This window comes from Ranitomeya imitator, chromosome 1 (genome assembly GCF_032444005.1).
Source record: "Ranitomeya imitator isolate aRanImi1 chromosome 1, aRanImi1.pri, whole genome shotgun sequence".
In the NCBI taxonomy this organism is placed as follows: domain Eukaryota; kingdom Metazoa; phylum Chordata; class Amphibia; order Anura; family Dendrobatidae; genus Ranitomeya; species Ranitomeya imitator.
Window position 1 is genome coordinate 714,877,028 of NC_091282.1, and position 18,438 is coordinate 714,895,465.

Below are 18,438 nucleotides of genomic sequence, written 5' to 3' on the forward strand. Positions count from 1 at the left end.
ATTTTTTTCGTATCTTTCTTTCCTTTGGCTTTTAAAAACTTGTCATGATTTTCATTAGCTTTTTTGGTGTTATTGTATGCACACATTCATTTCTTCATGTATTTATTTTCCAAAAGAGAAGTCTATTTAAAAATGAAAGAAAAACAGGCCACACCTAGAACATGCAGCATTTGAGAAAAGAGCCAAGAACCAAAACAACACACCAAAAGTGTGAAGAAAAAAATACCATGAATGTAACACACTTTGTAGTGCATTTTGTATTTGATGGACTCACAGTCAACATCAGCATTAATTTCCTATTAATAAATGTATTAAATGAAAAGAAAAAAAAAAGCTTTTTTTTTTTTTTTTTTTTAAAGTTGAACTTTTTTTAAGCAATGTGTGAAACCACCCTAGAGGTGAACGATCAAAGTAAGGCGATACTCTTCAGCCATTGTGTCACATTGGTAACATCGCAATTTTTGGCCTTACATTGGTGCATCTCTAGCTTGACTGATATGCACATGAATAATACCATCTGTGTTCTTGCAGAACACCCAGAGTCACCAGGAGTGACAGTTCATCAGAATCCACAAAAATATGCAATAAAGACATTGCATTTCCAGGAGATTCCAAAAATACAAAAAATAGCTTTGTTCCATAGCGAAACGTGCGTCAGGTGTGGTGGGTCCCTGGCTGCTGGGTTATACAAGGTAATTCATATCATTACATGTTTTTTTCTGGGCTTGTTTTATCTATGCTGTACATGCCTGCCCTGCTCGCGGTAGCGCCCTGGCACCTTACTTATTTTTGTATGCACAATATATATTTATATTAGCATGATTATGCACTTTATATTATATGGTGCTTGGTCCCTATTGCTAGCAGATTGAGCTGATGGATTATACTTATATAATACATGTGTGTACACCTATTTAGGTTGGTTATATATGTATATATCTAACTAGCTATTGAACCCGTTCTACACCCGGGTGGCGAGCATTTATATTGTTATATGGTCTCCATCCTGGTATGTGCTGCTCCCATCTTGCTCCCCCATCCTGTCATGTGCTGCTCCATCCTGCGTCCCCATCCTGTCATGTGCTGCTCCATCCTGCGCCCCCATCCTGTCATGTGCTTCTCCATCCTGCGTCCCCATCCTGTCATGTGCTGCTCCATCCTGCGTCCCCATCCTGTCATGAGCTGCTCCACCCTGCGCCCCCATCCTGTCATGTGCTGTTCCAACCTGCATCCCCATCCTGTCATGTGCTGCTCCATCCTGCGTCCCCATCCTGTCATGTGCTCCCATCCTGCGCCCCCGTCTTGTCATGTGCTGCTCCCATCCTGCCCCCATCCTGTCATGTAGTGCTCCCATCGTGCGCAACCATTCTGTCATGTGCTGTTCCCATTCTGCGTCCCCATTTTGTCATGTGGTGCTCCCATCCTGCGCAACCATTCTGTCATGTTCTGCTCCCATCCTGTGCCCCCATTCTGTTGTAATGAGCTGCACCCATCCTGCCTGTTCCTGTTTCCATTCTGCCATATGTTGCTCCCATCTTTCTCTCTCCAGCTGTGCTGTCCGAGTGCGGCTGTGCGGAGTGCGGCTGTGCTGAGTGCGGCTGTGCTTCCTGAGTGCGGGTGTGCTGTCTGAGTGCAGCTATACTGAGAGACAGTACAGCCGCGCTCAGTATAGCTGCACTCAGACAGTACAGCCGCGGAGTGCAGCTATACTGAGCGCGGCTGTGCTGCGTGAGTGCGGCTGTACTGCGTGAGTGTGGCTGTACTGTGAGTGTGGCTGTACTGCGTGAGTGTGGCTGTACTGTGAGTGTGTGTGTGAGTGTGGCTGTACTGTGTGAGTGTGGCTGAGTGTGGCTGTACTGTGTGAGTGTGGCTGAGTGTGGCCATACTGTGTCAGTGTGGCTGAGTGTGGCTGTACTGTGTGAGTGTCGCTGAGTGTGGCTGAACTGTGCGAGTGTGGCTGAGTATGGCTGTACTGTGTGAGTGCGGTCGAGTGTGGCTGTACTGCGTGAGTGTGGCTGTACTTACTGCCTGAGTGCGGCGCTGGCTATAATGGATACAGCACCCCTGCAGCCAGCACAGCGAGGGCTGACTCCGCCCATTCGCGTCACTGGTCACATGCTGGTGACATCATCAAAGGTCCTGGAGCTCCGCTGGGCTCTACATCTACCCTGACCGGAGCTGCAGAGCACGGAGCCCCCATGGCCGCTATATTATGGGGGATACAAGGGTGTGTGGAGCCCCCATGGCCGGTACACTTGGGGGGATAAGTAAGTTCGGCTGCGTCACTCTTGTCCAGACTGCGCAGGTACGGTGCGTCGCGCTTGCGCAGTCTATAAAGGCTTCGGACAGAGTGACGTTCCCACCGTTATATTATAGATTGTTTTGGTTATTGTTTGCTGTAGCTCTTTTCGTGCTTGATTTACACTATGCCACTTTAAAAGCCATACCCACCCTTTCTTTTTCTTGTATTTGTCTTTCTCTCCATTTTATGTATTTTTATAAACGTATGTGGTGTTCTATTGTTATGATAAATAAAAATAATTTTGTAACCAATCCAAAAAAGCGTTAGTGTGGGTGGCTATATGGTCATTATCAAACCCTTGATAAAAACAAGATAGGTCAAGACTTTGCTACTTATCAAGCCCTTAATAAAGACCAGATAGCTCGAAACGTTGCTGACCTTTATTAAGGGATTGAAATGTAGCAACTTTTCGACCTATCTGGTCTTTATCAAGGCTGAAACTCTGTTATTAAGTACTTGCATGGAGTAATAAAATATTTTTTGCATTTTTGTAATCTGGAAGAGTGCTGTCTTTACTGCATATTGATGTGCATATTAATTGAGACAATAGACTGCATAATGGCTCATTTCCAATAATCTCTTTTAAATTATTATAGAGAATTTTTATTATTATAGCTTTTATGCTGTATGCGTTTTGCTTAAAATATGCTTAGAAAAAAAGCAATATACCGGTAGTCATAATGTATACTCTAAAATGTATCTCTGAAATCGTATTTTTATGAAAAACTTTCATGGCAATATAACATACTTTGATTTCTCCAACCTGCCTTATCTGACAAAAACTGAGACTCAGCATTCTGAGAGGCTTTGTGGCTGCACGGAAAAAGGATCCGCTATGATGTGCAATGAGCAGTGGTTAACCTGCAGCTCAGCATAAGCAAATGGACTGCTGCTCCTATGCAGATTGTGGACATCAAGGAAAGATCTGTTAAAGAATTCCATGAAAGCAAATTTCTGGCAGGCAAAACCATACTCCAAGTGTATGCCAGGTCTGCTGGCTGCTGAGAAAAAACAGAGCGGATGTCTTCACCCACAAGGTTAATAGTTAAATTCATTCATGAAGTTTTTATGTTTTAATTATGATACTAAAGTGATGGAATAAGGTCCAAAATTCTCCGTAATTGCATTTTGTTCACCATAGAATGAGCCTAAATTATTTAGATCAAAAACTATTTAGCCTGCTTATCTGTACTGAGAATTATTCTTGGGTTGAATTCAAAAGATGCACTTCCTATGTTTTTTTTTTTCACTGCAGTTTTCCGTGAACATAGGAAAGTAGCTGCATTTTTTAAAAAAATTGCTGCAAAAAAAATTGAATTGTGAATGCATTATGTGAACAGGGGCTAACGTTGCCCATAAACTGAAAATTTTATATATATATGGGGGACTCCAAACTGTTCACCAAGTGCAGGTGTCCACAGAAACAAGTATCAGCCATGCTTGCTGGATTTAAAGGTATGGTCTACCTCTTTACTGGTATAAACACACACATGACTGATCTGAGAAAGCATGATCATAGAAAGGCAAAATAGTTACAGGATTAAGGCCATTTTAAAGGATAGGACCATTTTTTATATAGGGTGACAAGGACAAGACAAGGGAGGACTTGGAGCCTAAGGCAGGGGCTTCAATATGTGTCCCAACATCTGCAACATCTTGTCGTCTGTATGTGTAAAGTCCATACATCTCTGTACAGTATCATTGTGTTATCAGATTAAAATCCACTAGGCGTCCAAATGGTTGTAGGAATAAATTTAGGTAGGGGCTATATGGCGACCTTGACCGTGACAGGTTGCATGAGCAAACATCGTTGTATGTTGCTGCTACATATCAGCATAATGCAGGTGAATGAGGTCACATTGCAACCATTAGGGTATTGCACCAAGCAATTCCCCAAAAATCGAATCCAGTTAGATTTTTAGTGACTTGCTTGTGTTGGTGCTTAAAAATGAAAAAGTTCAAGGTGCCAGACGTTCTCCTCCAAAGGATCTCTTTATTGGCCACCACATACAAAAGATACATGAAACTTTTCGGCCATATAGACGTTCTTCACATTGCTTGTCATGGTATATTAGGTGTTGTAATTCGACCTCATTCACTTGCATTATGAGATGATGTAGTAACAACGGGAGATCTTTGGCCAAAGTGTATCCCCACTTGAGCCCTTGAAAGCAAAGTGTTTTTTTAAATTGATAAATTATAGCCTAGAAAGCTGCCTACCCATCGCCTTGGCAGGATAAAATTTATCAAATGCAAAACCTAATTTACCGTAAGTATCGCACCCACCGCATTCTTTTGCCAAGATGAATGTGTACCCTAGTGGCAGACACAGAAATCAGTGGGCGTTGTACAAGTTTGGTTTGAAAAGTCTTCTTTGAAATCATGGATGATAATATACCCCAAGCTATACCTTATATTAGAAGGTTGTGAATGTTATGATTTATCACTGATGTACTTGTGCTCATATGTAAAAAATTAAATAAATAAATATGTCAGCTTGCATTGTTTGCTGTCATTCTCTATTGATTCCCTCACTGTCAGAAAGAATTTAATTCCCAGCTGTCTTAAATAATGTTAGCATCGTTATTTGGAAAGCAGAAAACTGACAAATCTTCTTTCGAATAAGTAACATAAAAATACCAAAATGTCAACCGAGGATAATGAACCCTGGAGAGATTTGGACAAAGCGAATGAAACAGGAATAAATGAGCTGTGGTGAATTAAATCTTACTCTGCTGAAAACGTTAAAATCCCGGCTTCACTGCAATTAACCCTATCCTTCCAACTCACTTCTAATACATAAGGTTTTAGGATGGTGGGATCTGGGCTCCTGTAAGTTGGGGCATCATACTATCCAAATACCAGAGTATTCTAGTAAGTAATATAAAACACACATTACTCTAATCACCTAAACACAGACAGTATTGACCTGTGTCCAACAAAACTGTCAAGCAGTTTTAAAGGGAATCTGTCAGTAGAATCTACACTCCTAAGCCACGTATATGGGCAAGTAGGTCATAGAAAGATTAATAAAATTATACCTTGATATATAACTTTTGTTTGCAATTACAGAGGTTTCCTGTAGTTCTTGACCAAGTTTTCACACACTGCAGCAGGGAGTTTTGGCCCACTCCGCTATACAGATCTTCTCCAGATCTTCCAGGTTTTGGGGCTGTCGCTGGGCAACATTGAGTTTCAGCTCCCTCCAAAGAATTTCTATTGAGTTCAGGTCTGCAGACTGGCTAGGCCACTCCAGGACCTTGAAATGCTTCTTACGGTGCCACTCCCTAGTTGCCCTGGCTGTGTGCTTTGGGTCATTGTCATGCTGGAAGACCCGGCCGTGACCCATCTTCAATTCTCTTACTGAGGGAAGGAGGCTGTTGGCCAAAATCTCCTGATGCAAGATCTCATCCATCCTCCCTTCAATGTGATGCAGTCTTCCTGTCCCCTTTGCAAAAAGGCACCCACAATGTATGATGTTTCCCCTACCATGCTTCATGGTTGGGATGGTATTCTTGGGGCACTACTCATCCTTCTTTTGCCTCCAAACACGGCGAGTGGAGTTGACACCAAAAAGTTCTATTTTGGTCTCATCTGACCACATGACCTTCTATCATGCTTCATCTGGATCATCATGGAGCTCCAGACTGAGGAAGATTGACAGTCATCTCGTATTTCTTCCATTTTCTAATAGTGCCTTCTCATCAAGCTGCATATCTATTGTCCTATAGCCCATCCCAGCCTTGTGCAGGTCTACAATTTTGTCCCTGGTGTCCTTAGACAGCTCTTTGGTCATGGTGGAGAGGTTGGAGTGTTATTGATTGAGTGTGTGGACAGGTGTCTTTCATACAGGTAACGAGTTCAAACAGGCGCAATTAATACAGCTAATGAGTGCAACAGAGTAGGAGGGCTTCTTAAAGAAAAACTAACTGTAAGAGACAGAATTCTTGCTGGTTGGTAGGTGATAATATACAAATTTTATGCAATAAAATGCAATTTAGTTATTTAAAAATCATACCATGTGATTTTCTGGTTTTATTTTTAGATTCTGTCTCATACAGTTCAAGTGTACTTACAATAGAAATGACAGACCTCTCCATTCTCAGTAGGTGGTAAAACGTTCAAAATCTGCAGTGTATCAAATACTTATTCTCCCCACTGTAGATCAGGAGAGCAGATTGTCAGTCATTGCATGTCTCACAATGGTGGCCCCCTCTTTCATATAAAATAAAATATGAAGTCAGATTCTCAGGGAGCTGTCCAGTCCATAGATCTTAACAGCTCATTTACATATTAAGAAAAACGTGGATTTCTCTGGAATAAGACATTATCCTGCAAATATCACAGTATTATTTTATTCTGCTTCCTATTACCTGAATGCCCATATAGACTGCTTAGCAGGGATGATCCTACTGACTGATTCCTTTTAACTGGTTGGGGGGAATATTTACTAAGAGCACATTTTTATTAACCCCTTCATGACCTGGCCGTTTTTTGCAATTCTGACCAGTGTCCCTTTATGAGGTAATAACTCAGGAACGCTTCAACAGATCCTAGCGGTTCTGAGACTGTTTTTTCGTGACATATTGGGCTTCATGGTAGTGGTAAATTTAGGTCAATAAATTCTGCATTTATTTGTGATAAAAACGGAAATGTGGCGAAAATTTGGAAAATTTCGCAATTTTCACATTTTTAATTTTTATTCTGTTAAACCAGAGAGTTATGTGACACAAAATAGTTAATAAATAACATTTCCCACATGTCTACTTTACATCAGCACAATTTTGGAAACAAAATTTTTTTTTTGCTAGGAAGTTATAAGGGTTAAAATTTGACCAGCAATTTCTCATTTTTACAACGAAATTTACAAAACCATTTTTTTAGGGACCACCTCACATTTGAAGTTAGTTTGAGTGGTCTATATGGCTGAAAATACCCAAAAGTGACACCATTCTAAAAACTGCACCCCTCAAGGTGCACAAAACCACATTCAAGAAGTTTATTAACCCTTCAAGTGCTTCACAGCAGCAAAAGCAACATGGAAGGAAAAAATGAACATTTAACTTTTTAGTCACAAAAATGATCTTTTAGAAACAAATTTTTTATTTTCCCAATGGTAAAAGGAGAAACTGAATGACGAAAGTTGTTGTCCAATTTGTCCGAATTACGCTGATACCTTATATGTGGGGGTAAACCACTGTTTGGGCGCACGGCAGGGCTTGGAAGGGAAGGAGCGCCATTTGACTTTTTGAATGAAAAATTGGTTCCACTCTTTAGCGGACACCATGTTGCGTTTGGAGAGCCCCCGTGTGCCTAAAAATTGGAGCTCCCCCACAAGTGACCCCATTTTGGAAACTAGACGCCCCAAGGAACTTATCTAGATGCACAGTGAGCACTTTAAACCCTCAGGTACTTCACAAATTGATCCGTAAAAATGAAAAAGTACTTTTTTTTCACAAAAAAATTCTTTTAGCCTCAATTTTTTCATTTTCGCATGGGCAACATGATAAAATGGTTCCTAAAATTTGTTGGGCAATTTCTCCTGAGTACACCGATACCTCACATGTGTGGGTAAACCACTGTTTGGGCACATGGTAAGGCTCGGAAGGGAAGGAGCGCCATTTGACTTTTTGAATGAAAAATTATCTCCATCGTTAGCGGACACCATGTCGCGTTTGGAGAGCCCCTGTGTGCCTAAACATTGGAGCTCCCCCACAAGGGACCCCATTTTGGAAACTGGACCCCCCAAGAAACTTATCTAGATGCCTAGTGAGCACTTTAAACCCTCAGGTGCTTCACAAATTGATCCGTAAAAATGAAAAAGTACTTTTTTTCACAAAAAAATTTTTTCGCCTCAATTTTTTCATTTTTACATGGGCAATAGGATAAAATGAATCCAAAAAATTTCTTGGACAATTTCTCCTGAGTACGCCGATACCTCATATGTGGGGGTAAACCACTGTTTGGGCACACGGCAGGGCTCGGAAGGGAAGGCGCTTTGAATGGAAAATTAGCTCCAATTGTTAGCGGACACCATGTCGCGTTTGGAGAGCCCCTGTGTGCCTAAACATTGGAGCTCCCCCACAAGTGACCACATTTTGGAGACTAGACCCCCCAAGGAACTTATGTAGATGCATATTGAGCACTTTAAACCCCCAGGTGCTTCACAGAAGTTTATAACGCAGAGCCATGAAAATAAAAAATAATTTTTCTTTCATCAAAAATTATTTTTTAGCCTGGAATTTCCTATTTTGCCAAAGGTAATAGGAGAAATTGGACCCCAAATTTTGTGGTCCAGTTTGTCCTGAGTACGCTGATACCCGATATGTGGGGGTAAACCACTGTTTGGGCGCACGGCAGGGCTCAAAAGGGAAGGCACGCCATTTGGCTTTTTAAATGGAAAATTAGCTCCAATCATTAGCGGACACCATGTCGCGTTTGGAGAGCCCCTCTGTGCATAAACATTGCAGATCCCCCACAAATAACCCCATTTTGGAAACTAGACCCCCAAAGGAACTAATCTAGATGTGTGGTGAGCAGTTTGAACCCCCAAGTGCTTCACAGAAGTTTATAACGCAGAACCATGAAAATAAAAAAAATATTTCTTTTCTCAAAAATGATTTTTTAGCCCGCAACTTTTTATTTTCCCAAGGGTAACAGGAGAAATTTGACCCCAAAAGTTGTTGTCCAGTTTCTCCGGAGTACGGTGATACCCCATATGTGGGGGTAAACCACTGTTTGGGCACATGTCGGGGTTTGGAAGTGAAGTAGTGATGTTTTGAAATACAGACTTTGATGGAATGCTCTGCGGGCGTCACATTGCTTTTGCAGAGCCGCTGATGTGGCTAAACAGTAGAAACCCCCCACAAGTGACCCCATTTTAGAAACTAGACCCTGAAAGGAACTTATCTAGATGTGTGGTGAGCACTTTGAACCCCCAAGTGCTTCACAGAAGTTTATAACGCAGAGCCGTGAAAATAATAAATACGTTTTCTTTCCTCAAATATAATTTTTTAGCCCAGAATTTTTTATTTTCCCAAGGGTAACAGGAGAAATTGGACCCCAAAAGTTGTTGTCCAGTTTCTCCTGAGTACGCCGATACCCCATGTGTGGAGGTAAACCACTGTTTGGGCACACGTCGGGCAGGGCCGCCATCAGTGCATGACAGCCGTGACTGGCGTATGGGGCCCGGTGGGCAGAGGGGGCCCGCATTGGGCCCCGTCTCATCTGCTCACCGGGCCCCTACCGGCAGCCGCAGGCTAACCGGGCCCTTAGCGCCGACACTGCAGCTGTTTAAAGCTATTGACGTCAGCCGCAGCGTGCGTGCATGTCGCCGGCGTCTGACATCATTGTCAGTCGCCGGCGATTGCATGCTGCAGCTGCGTGGAGACAGAGAACATCGCCTGCCGCAGGAGCGCGGCAGGTAAGAAGAACTTTTTTTTTTTCTTGAGAGCGGCGATCCGGGGGGCCCAGGGAAGAACGCTGGACACAGAGGCAAAAAGCTGGACACAGATGGGGCAGAGTGCTGGACAGAGATGGGGCAGAGTGACGGACAGAGATGGTGCAGAGTGCCGGACAGAGATGGGGCAGAGTGCCGGACAGAGATGGGGCAGAGTGCCGGACAGAGATTGGGCAGAGTACCGGAAAGAGATGGGGCAGAGTGCCGGAAAGAGAGGGGGCAGAGTGCTGGACACAGATGGGGCAGGATTGGAAACAGATGGGGCAGGATTGGAAACAGATGGGGCAGAGTGCTGGACACAGATGGGGCAGAGTGCTGGACACAGATGGGGCAGAGTGCTGGACACAGATGGGGCAGGATTGGAAACAGATGGGGCAGAGTGCCGGACACAGATGGGGCAGAGTGCCGGACACAGATGGGGCAGAGTGCCGGACAGAGATGGGGCAGAGTGCCGAACAGAGATGGGGCAGAGGGTCGGACAGAGATGGGGCAGGATTGGACACAGATGGGGCAGAGTGCTGGACACAGATGGGGCAGAGTGCTGGACACAGATGGGGCAGAGTGCTGGACACAGATGGGGCAGAGTGCTGGACACAGATGGGGCAGAGTGCTGGACACAGATGAGGCAGGATTGGAAACAGATGGGGCAGAGTGCTGGACACAGATGGGGCAGGAGTGGACACAGATGGGGCAGAGTGCTGGACACAGATGGGGCAGGATTGGAAACAGATGGGGCAGAGTGCTGGACACAGATGGGGCAGGATTGGAAACAGATGGGGCAGAGTGCTGGACACAGATGGGGCAGAGAGCTGGACACAGATGGGGCAGAGTGCTGGACACAGATGGGGCAGGATTGGAAACAGATGGGGCAGAGTGCTGGACACAGATGGGGCAGAGTGCCGGACAGAGATGGGGCAGAGTGCCGGACAGAGATGGGGCAGAGTGCCGGACAGAGATGGGGCAGAGTGCCGGACAGAGATGGGGCAGGATTGGACACAGATGGGGCAGAGTGCTGGACACAGATGGGGCAGAGTGCTGGACACAGATGGGGCAGAATGCTGGACACAGATGGGGCAGAGTGCTGGACACAGATGGGGCAGAGTGCTGGACACAGATGGGTCAGAGTGCTGGACACAGATGGGGCAGAGTGCTGGACACAGATGGGGCAGGATTGGACACAGATGGGGCAGAGTGCTGGACACAGATGGGGCAGAGTGCTGGACACAGATGGGGCAGAGTGCTGGACACAGATGGGGCAGGATTGGACACAGATGGGGCAGAGTGCTGGACACAGATGGGTCAGAGTGCTGGACACAGATGGGTCAGAGTGCTGGACACAGATGGGGCAGAGTGCTGGACACAGTTGGGGCAGAGTGCTGGACACAGATGGGGCAGAGTGCTGGACACAGATGAGGCAGGATTGGAAACAGATGGGGCAGAGTGCTGGACACAGATGGGGCAGGAGTGGACACAGATGGGGCAGAGTGCTGGACACAGATGGGGCAGGATTGGAAACAGATGGGGCAGGATTGGAAACAGATGGGGCAGAGTGCTGGACACAGATGGGGCAGGATTGGAAACAGATGGGGCAGAGTGCTGGACACAGATGGGGCAGAGTGCTGGACACAGATGAGGCAGAGTGCTGGACACAGATGGGGCAGAGTGCTGGACACAGATGGGGCAGGATTGGAAACAGATGGGGCAGAGTGCTGGACACAGATGGGGCAGAGTGCCGGACAGAGATGGGGCAGAGTGCTGGACAGAGATGGGGCAGAGTGCCGGACAGAGATGGGGCAGAGTGCCGGACAGAGATGGGGCAGAGTGCCGGACAGAGATGGGGCAGGATTGGACACAGATGGGGCAGAGTGCTGGACACAGATGGGGCAGAGTGCTGGACACAGATGGGTCAGAGTGCTGGACACAGATGGGGCAGAGTGCTGGACACAGATGGGTCAGAGTGCTGGACACAGATGGGTCAGAGTGCTGGACACAGATGGGTCAGAGTGCTGGACACAGTTGGGGCAGAGTGCTGGACACAGATGGGGCAGAGTGCTGGACACAGATGAGGCAGGATTGGAAACAGATGGGGCAGAGTGCTGGACACAGATGGGGCAGGAGTGGACACAGATGGGGCAGAGTGCTGGACACAGATGGGGCAGGATTGGAAACAGATGGGGCAGGATTGGAAACAGATGGGGCAGAGTGCTGGACACAGATGGGGCAGGATTGGAAACAGATGGGGCAGAGTGCTGGACACAGATGGGGCAGAGTGCTGGACACAGATGGGGCAGAGTGCTGGACACAGATGGGGCAGAGTGCTGGACACAGATGGGGCAGAGTGCTGGACACAGATGGGGCAGAGTGCTGGACACAGATGGGGCAGAGTGCTGGACACAGATGGGGCAGAGTGCTGGACACAGATGGGGCAGAGTGCTGGACACAGATGGGGCAGAGTGCTGGACACAGATTGGGGGAGGATTGGAAACAGATGGGGCAGAGTGCTGGACACAGATGGGGCAGGATTGGACACAGATGGGGCAGAGTGCTGGACACAGATGGGGCAGAGTGCTGGACACAGGTGGGGCAGAGTGCTGGACACAGATGGGGCAGGATAGGAAACAGATGGGGCAGAGTGCTGGACACAGATGGGGCAGAGTGCCGGACAGAGATGGGGCAGAGTGCCGGACAGAGATGGGGCAGAGTGCCGGACAGAGATGGGGCAGAGTGCCGGACAGAGATGGGGCAGGATTGGACACAGATGGGGCAGAGTGCTGGACACAGATGGGGCAGAGTGCTGGACACAGATGGGGCAGAGTGCTGGACACAGATGGGGCAGAGTGCTGGACACAGATGGGGCAGAGTGCTGGACACAGATGAGGCAGGATTGGAAACAGATGGGGCAGAGTGCTGGACACAGATGGGGCAGGAGTGGACACAGATGGGGCAGAGTGCAGGACACAGATTGGGCAGGATTGGACACAGATGGGGCAGAGTGCTGGACACAGATGGGGCAGAGTGCTGGACACAGATGGGGCAGAGTGCTGGACACAGATGGGGCAGAGTGCTGGACACAGATGAGGCAGGATTGGAAACAGATGGGGCAGAGTGCTGGACACAGATGGGGCAGGAGTGGACACAGATGGGGCAGAGTGCTGGACACAGATGGGGCAGGATTGGAAACAGATGGGGCAGGATTGGAAACAGATGGGGCAGAGTGCTGGACACAGATGGGGCAGGATTGGAAACAGATGGGGCAGAGTGCTGGACACAGATGGGGCAGAGTAATGGACACAGATGGGGCAGAGTGCTGGACACAGATGGGGCAGAGTGCTGGACACAGATGGGGCAGAGTGCTGGACACAGATGGGGCAGAGTGCTGGACACAGATGGGGCAGAGTGCTGGACACAGATGGGGCAGAGTGCTGGACACAGATTGGGGGAGGATTGGAAACAGATGGGGCAGAGTGCTGGACACAGATGGGGCAGGATTGGACACAGATGGGGCAGAGTGCTGGACACAGATGGGGCAGAGTGCTGGACACAGATGGGGCAGGATTGGAAACAGATGGGGCAGAGTGCTGGACACAGATGGGGCAGAGTGCCGGACAGAGATGGGGCAGAGTGCCGGACAGAGATGGGGCAGAGTGCCGGACAGAGATGGGGCAGAGTGCCGGACAGAGATGGGGCAGGATTGGACACAGATGGGGCAGAGTGCTGGACACAGATGGGGCAGAGTGCTGGACACAGATGGGGCAGAGTGCTGGACACAGATGGGGCAGAGTGCTGGACACAGATGAGGCAGGATTGGAAACAGATGGGGCAGAGTGCTGGACACAGATGGGGCAGGAGTGGACACAGATGGGGCAGAGTGCTGGACACAGATTGGGCAGGATTGGACACAGATGGGGCAGAGTGCTGGACACAGATGGGGCAGAGTGCTGGACACAGATGGGGCAGAGTGCTGGACACAGATGGGGCAGAGTGCTGGACACAGATGGGGCAGAGTGCTGGACACAGATGGGGCAGAGTGCTGGACACAGATGGGGCAGAGTGCTGGACACAGATTGGGGGAGGATTGGAAACAGATGGGGCAGAGTGCTGGACACAGATGGGGCAGGATTGGACACAGATGGGGCAGAGTGCTGGACACAGATGGGGCAGGATTGGAAACAGATGGGGCAGGATTGGACACAGATGGGGCAGAGTGCTGGACACAGATAAGGGCAGGATTGGAAACAGATGGGGCAGAGTGCTGGACACAGATGAGGCAGGATTGGACACAGATGGGGCAGAGTGCTGGACACAGATGGGGCAGGATTGGAAACAGATGGGGCAGAGTGCTGGACATAGATGAGGCAGGATTGGAAACAGATGGGGCAGAGTGCTGGACACAGATGGGGCAGGATTGGAAACAGATGGGGCAGAGTGCTGGACACAGATGGGGCAGGATTGGAAACAGATGGGGCAGAGTGCTGGACACAGATGGGGCAGGATTGGAAACAGATGGGGCAGAGTGCTGGACACAGATGGGGCAGAGTGCTGGACACAGATGGGGCAGAGTGCTGGACACAGATGGGGCAGGATTGGAAACAGATGGGGCAGAGTGCTGGACACAGATGGAGCAGGATTGGACACAGATGGGGCAGGATTGGAAACAGATGGGGCTGAGTGCTGGACACAGATGGGGCAGGATTGGAAACAGATGGGGCAGAGTGCTGGACACAGATGGGGCAGGATTGGAAACTGATGGGGCAGAGTGCTGGACACAGATGGGGCAGGATTGGAAACAGATGGGGCAGAATGGAGACAGATGGGGCAGGATTGAAGACAGATGGGGCAGGATGGATACGATGGAGACAGATGGGGCAGGATGGGGAGATCATATGGGGCAGGATGGGAGAACATATGGCTGGAGCCTGGAATGAGACACACGGGGGCTAGGATGGCGAATATTACCATAGGGGCTAATTAAGGGATATTATTATTGCAGTGATGTATTTATTTTATTTTTTGAGTATACTGTTTTAAATGGGGGGCGGTCCTGTTACTGTGTAGAGTGATACTATGTCGCCTTCTTCATGTGGTGTAATGTAGAGGCTGGGAAAATTAAGTAATGTGTTCTACAAGCGGAACTCGAGATAACTGTGTTATTTCCTGCAGAGACGAGTCCTGGCTGGATGAAGTGATGGCGGTCTGTGCTGGATGAAAGATGAAGGACTTCACCTAGAGACGTCACTGGTGAGTCAGTGTTACCTATACACTGACACTATACACTGTATACTACATACAGAGGTCCTGTGTACAATGTCACCAGTGATCACTGTATTACCTATACATTATATACAGAGCTCCTGTGTATAATGTCACCGGTGATCACTGTATTATCTGTACACAGACACTGCTTACTCATTACAGATCTCCTGTGTATAATGGCACTGATGGTGATAGTATTGTGGGGTTTTTTTTATTACTGATCAGTATTGTAGTATTCAGTCACTATGTGGTGGTAATATGTGGTCTGGTCATGATGTAGCGGTATTTGTTCCTTGTATTTTATATTATTCGATCACTGTGGTGGTAATATGTTCCTTGTATGTAGTATTATAGGTCATTTTAAAAATTGAAAAATAAATTAAAACTATACCTAAATTGTATTGCATATTTTAACAAATATTTAATAGGTTACAGCAGAGTAGGGCCCGGCCAAAAGTGTCTACCGTGTTATGGTGGCGGCTTAAAAAATCTTTTGGCCAAAACAAAAGCTGCCGGCTATATGTGTGATCTGGTGATGGGAACTGTCAATGTGTGATAGGTGAGAAGTGGAGATTTTCCAAGAGAGAGCAGTGGGACTGTGGACAGTTCGACGGGTGGAGCCTGGAGGAGGGGCTGGGGTAGAACCTGGGACGGAGTCTCAAGGGGGCCCTGAAAATTTTGCCAGTATGGGGCCCCAAAATTTCTAGTGGCAGCCCTGACGTCGGGGCTCAGAAGGGATGTAGTGACTTTTGAAATGCAGACTTTAATGGAATGGTCTGTGGGCGTCACATTGCGTTTGCAGAGCCCCTGGTGTGCCTAAACAGTAGAAACCCCACACAAGTGACCCCATTTTGGAAACTAGACCCCCCAAGGAACTGATCTAGATATGTGGTGAGCACTTTGAACCCCCAAGTGCTTCACAGACGTTTACAACGCAGAGCCGTGAAAATAAAAAATCATTTTTCTTTCCTCAAAAATGATGTTTTAGCAAGCAATTTTTTATTTTCACAAGGGTAACTGGAGAAATTGGACCCCAATAATTGTTGTGCAGTTTGTCCTGAGTATGCTGGTACCCCATATGTGGGGGTAAACCACTGTTTGGACGCACGTCGGGGGTTCAGAAGTGAGGGAGCACCATTTGACTTTTTGAATACAAGATTGGCTGTAATCAATGGTGGCGCCATGTTGCGTTTGGAGACCCCTGATGCTCCTAAACAGTGGAAACCCCTCAATTCTACCTCCAACAGTAACCCCAACACACCCCTAAGGCCGGCGTCACACACAGCGTAAAACAATACGGTCCGTATATTACGGCCGTAATACGCTGAAAAGTCCCGAAAAAAGTGGTCCGTAGCTCCTCCGTAGGCAGGGTGTGTCAGCGTTTTTTGCGCATGCAATCCTCCGTATGTAATCCGTATGGCATCCGTACTGCGTGGTTTTCTCGCAGGCTAGCAAAACCAACATACCGCTATAGAAGTGATCCATGTGTCCCAAAAAGAAAAGAAAATATATATATACTGTCTATATATATATATATATATATATATATATATATATATATATATGTCAGTAGACACATATATTAGAGAGAAAAGCCGGTAATTCAGTGCGGTGTACAGTAAAATCACACTGACAGCTTACAGTAGAATAGGTAGAATAAATGTGTACACATAGAATAGGTATATATATATATATATATGTCAGTGAGACACATATATGTATATATATTAATATTTATTCCAGCGCTAGACAGCTTGAAAGCCGGTAATTCAATTACCGGCTTTTTCCTTCTCCTTCCTAAAACCCGACATGATTTGAGACATGGTTTACATACAGTAAACCATGTCTTCTCTCCATTTTTTTTGCAGATTCCACACTACTAATGTCAGTAGTGTGTATCTGCAAAATTTGGCCGTTCTAGCTCTTAAAATAAAGGGTTAAATGGCGGAAAAAATTGGCGTGGGCTCCCGCGCAATTTTCTCCGCCAGAGTAGTAAAGCCAGTGACTGAGGGCAGATATTAATAGCCTGGAGAGGGTCCACGGTTATTGGCCCCCCCCTGGCTAAAAATATCTGCCCCCAGCCACCCCAGAAAAGGCACATCTGGAAGATGCGCCTATTCTGGCACTTGGCCACTCTCTTCCCATTCCCGTGTAGCGGTGGGATATGGGGTAATGAAGGGTTAATGTCACCTTGCTATTGTAAGGTGACATTAAGCCTAATTAATAATGGAGAGGCGTCAATTATGACACCTATCCATTATTAATCCAATTGTAGTGAAGGGTTAAATAAAACACAAACACATTATTTAAAATTATTTTAATGAAATAAAAACAATGGTTGTTGCAGTATTTTATTCAACGCCCAATCCAGTCACTGAAGACCCTCGTTCTGTGAGTAAAAAAACATAATAAACCAACAATATACTTACCCTCCGCAGATCTGTAACGTCCAACGATGTAAATCCTTCTGAAGGGGTTAAAACATTTTGCAGCAAGGAGCTGTGCTAATGCAGGCTGCTCCTCGCTGCAAAACCCCAGGGAATGAGGCTAAAAATAGATCAATGATCTATATTTAGCTTTATTTGCGGTGAGGCGCCCTCTGCTGGCTGTTCATAGATCGTGGGAAATTACCTAGAAAGCTCCCTGGCTAATTGACGCCTCTCCATTATTAATTAGGCTTAATGTCACCTTACAATAGCAAGGTGACATTAACCCTTCATTACCCCATATCCCACCGCTACACGGGAATGGGAAGAGAGTGGCCAAGTGCCAGAATAGGCGCATCTTCCAGATGTGCCTTTTCTGGGGTGGCTGGGGGCAGATATTTTTAGCCAGGGGGGGGCCAATAACCGTGGACCCTCTCCAGGCTATTAATATCTGCCCTCAGTCACTGGCTTTACTACTCTGGCGGAGAAAATTGCGCGGGAGCCCACGCCAATTTTTTCCGCCATTTAACCCTTTATTTTAAGAGCTAGAACGGCCAAATTTTGCAGATACACACTACTGACATTAGTAGTGTGGAATCTGCAAAAAAAATGGAGAGAAGACATGGTTTACTGTATGTAAACCATGTCTCAAATCATGTCGGGTTTTAGGAAGGAGAAGGAAAAAGCCGGTAATTGAATTACCGGCTTTCAAGCTGTCTAGCGCTGGAATAAATATTAATATATATACATATATGTGTCTCACTGACATATATATATATATATATACCTATTCTATGTGTACACATTTATTCTACCTATTCTACTGTAAGCTGTCAGTGTGATTTTACTGTACACCGCACTGAATTACCGGCTTTTCTCTCTAACAGCGCTGCGTATTTCTCGCAAGTCACACTGCTTGTCCGTGTGTAATCCGTATTTTTCACGCTTCCATAGACTTTCATTGGCGTATTTCTTGCGCAGTACGGTGACAAACGCAG

At 46.7% G+C, this 18,438-nt stretch overlaps 1 protein-coding gene across 1 annotated transcript in view; it reads right to left on the bottom strand.

The window, feature by feature from the left end:
* The window catches only part of RYR3 (ryanodine receptor 3), an 886,248-nt gene that overhangs the window by 117,618 nt on the left and 750,192 nt on the right, over positions 1-18,438 (bottom strand). The gene's annotated exons all lie outside the window — the stretch shown is intronic.